This window comes from Terrapene carolina, unplaced genomic scaffold (genome assembly GCF_002925995.2).
Source record: "Terrapene carolina triunguis isolate 2854851 unplaced genomic scaffold, T_m_triunguis-2.0 Scaffold32862, whole genome shotgun sequence".
NCBI classification, from domain to species: Eukaryota; Metazoa; Chordata; order Testudines; family Emydidae; genus Terrapene; species Terrapene triunguis.
The window spans coordinates 2,900,733-2,903,567 of record NW_020697213.1 but is presented as its reverse complement, the minus strand read 5'-3'; positions in this window follow the sequence as shown (position 1 = coordinate 2,903,567).

Here is a 2,835-nt window from a genome sequence, read left to right as displayed (position 1 = left end):
GCGCCACTGGATCCCCCAATCAGCAGTCCCCATACTCCTCCTTCTCTTCCCGCTCAACACCTCCTCCTCACTGTTCACTCTGGGGGCCTGTGACTGACTCCTCCGAAGTATCCATGGGGCTCTTGAGGGTGGTGGTGGGATCTCCACCAAGGATGCCATGCAATCCTTTGTAAAAGCAGCATGTATGTGGCTCTTCACCAAAGTGACCACTAGCCTCCCTTGCCTACTGGCATGCCTGCCACAGCTCCTTGGCTTTCATGAAGCACTGCTGCAGGTCCCTCTTGTAGCCCTTCTCCCCCATGCCTCAAGCGATCTGCTCGTAGATATCAACATTTCTATGACTGGATCAGAGCTGTGTCTGCACAGCCTCTTCTCTCCACAGACCCAGGAGATCCACCACCTCCCATGTACTCCGGGCAGGAGCGTGTCTGCAGCGTGTAGCTGGCATGCTCAGCTGGGCAGTTGCTAGGTGAGCTCTCCATGCCGAGCAAACAGGAAATGGAATTTCAAAAGTTTGTGGGGCTGTAAAAAGGGGAGGGGAGTGTACCTGGCCACTGGGCAGCAGAGATCAAATCAGTGACCAGAGCGGTCATGGTGGGGCATTGCGGGACACCTCCACCATTGTGGAGGCCACTAAAGTTGACGTAAGTAACGCAGTACCTACACTGACACTGCGTCGACCCAACTATGTTGACTTAAGTGCTACATCTCTCATGGAGGTGGAGTTATTAAGTTGGTGTAGTGAGCGAATTACATAAGCAGGAGCGACATTTTAGTGTAGATGCTTAGAGAATTAGGTTGATGTAAGCTGCCTTGTGTCAACCTAACTCTGTAGTGTAAATCAGGCCTGAGACATCCTACTCCTGTTACAGCAGACTGCGTGAAAACCATATGGCTAATGACCCGATGTGCATTTCACTCTTTGATGTGTCAGTTTACCTCACACTGACCTGAAGTTCTAAACTTGATCTTTAGTCACTTTTTCAATATTGCTCCCCAAAGAGGAAGTATGCACTAGCTGAGATAAATCCCAACCAGTGAGATCAGTTTAGGGAGGATTAGAGCCATAGTTTGAGCACCAGATGTGCGCAAAAAAAATTTAGAAGAACAAAGTGATTATATGAAGAGCTGAATTTTAGGAGGGGAGGCTGCATCTTGAGAACCCCTTGCACAGATGACCCCAAATTTGGACCCCTAATCCTACCCTGTAACTCCATGAAGCACAGAAAACTTCAAGACAATCACAGTCATCATTTTAGAGCCCTTATAACTGCCATCTTTTAAAGATTAAGTGACTCTCAACCTTAACTCGCCTATGAACTTCCACATACATCTCTGCTGATATAGACACGGTCACCCAAACTATTTTGTTCAGTTTTACACATATGAAATGTAAAATATATAAATATAAAACCTTTTACTTAGTGTCAATAGTTAGTTTTGTAATTCACCTGTCTGCCTTGTCTTCCTCCCAGACTCCTTTTGTTTTATGTATTATTGTGGCAATTAAAGAGGCATTGTGAATTTAAAAAAAAATTATACTTCTGTCTGAAACTTTTGTTACAAATTACAGCTAAAATTAGTATAATGAAGGAGATTAGATTAGAGATTTTTTTTTTCTCTGTTCCAAAGTATGATATAAACTGCAAGGAAGCACATGAAAGAAAAATAAGAACCTCAGTAGAGCAGACATTTTCAATACATTAATTTTGTCTCCTATTATTTTGCAGGAGGGACCAATTCCAGGAATACACATATATACCCAACACCATCAAAAAGTTATGGAAATAACCATACCACTTTATAAATTATATAAATTCTCATTTTTCAAATCATAAACCAACCACAAACCCATTTCACTGGATTTCCTTTCAAAGGATACATTTGCACCGCATGTGGGGGTAATTCCTCACTTGGGGGGGTGTACACTTGCTAATTCTGCTCAAGCTAATGAGCTAAAAATATCAGTGTGGCTGTGACAGCACAGACAGCAGCTTAAGCTTACCACCTAAGTACAACCCCATCTGAGGTAAGTACTCAGTTGGCTAGCCTGAGTCGCTGCCTGTGCCATCACAACCACACTGCTCACTAGCTTGAGCAGAGCTAGCTTGTATACATCTACCTGAGGTGGGAACTATACCTCCCAGCTGTTGTGTGGACATACCCTTAGTGGTGCAGCTATCCAGGGGCGGCTCCAGGCACCAGCGCATGCCTGGGGCGGCAAGCCGTGGGGGGCAGCCTGCCAGTCGCTGTGGGGGCGGCAGTCAGGGAGCCATCGGCGGCATCCCTGCAGGAGATCCGCCGGTCCTGCGGCGGGTACACCGAAGCCGCAGGACCGGCGGACCTCCCGCAGGCATGCCGCCGAATCCGCGTTACCAGTGGACCTCCCGCAGGCGTGCCGCCAAAAGCCACCTGATTGCCTTGCTTGGGGTGGCAAAATACATAGAGCCGCCCCTGCAGCTATCTTCATTGGTCTTGGGATGTTACTGGTATTTATATGTATTCCTTGGTATTAAAACATGTTTGCAGGGCCGGCTCCAGGCACCAAGCACCCAAGCTGGTGCTTGGGGCGGCACCTGGAGAGGGGCAGCGCGGCGCTCCGGCCGCCGGGGAGAGCGGGGCCACAGCCGCCCTCCCCCCGGCGCTCTGGCCGCCCTCCCCCCCGCGGCCTCCCCCCGGCCGCTGGGGGGAGAGCGGCGAGCCCCTGCCGGGGCTCGCCGCCCTGCGCTCTGGCCGCCGGGGGGAGAGCCGAGCCCCAGCTGGGGCTCGCCGCCCTGCCCCCGGCGCTCTGGCTGCCGGGGGGGGAGGGGGGGAGAGCCGAGCCCCTGCCGGGGC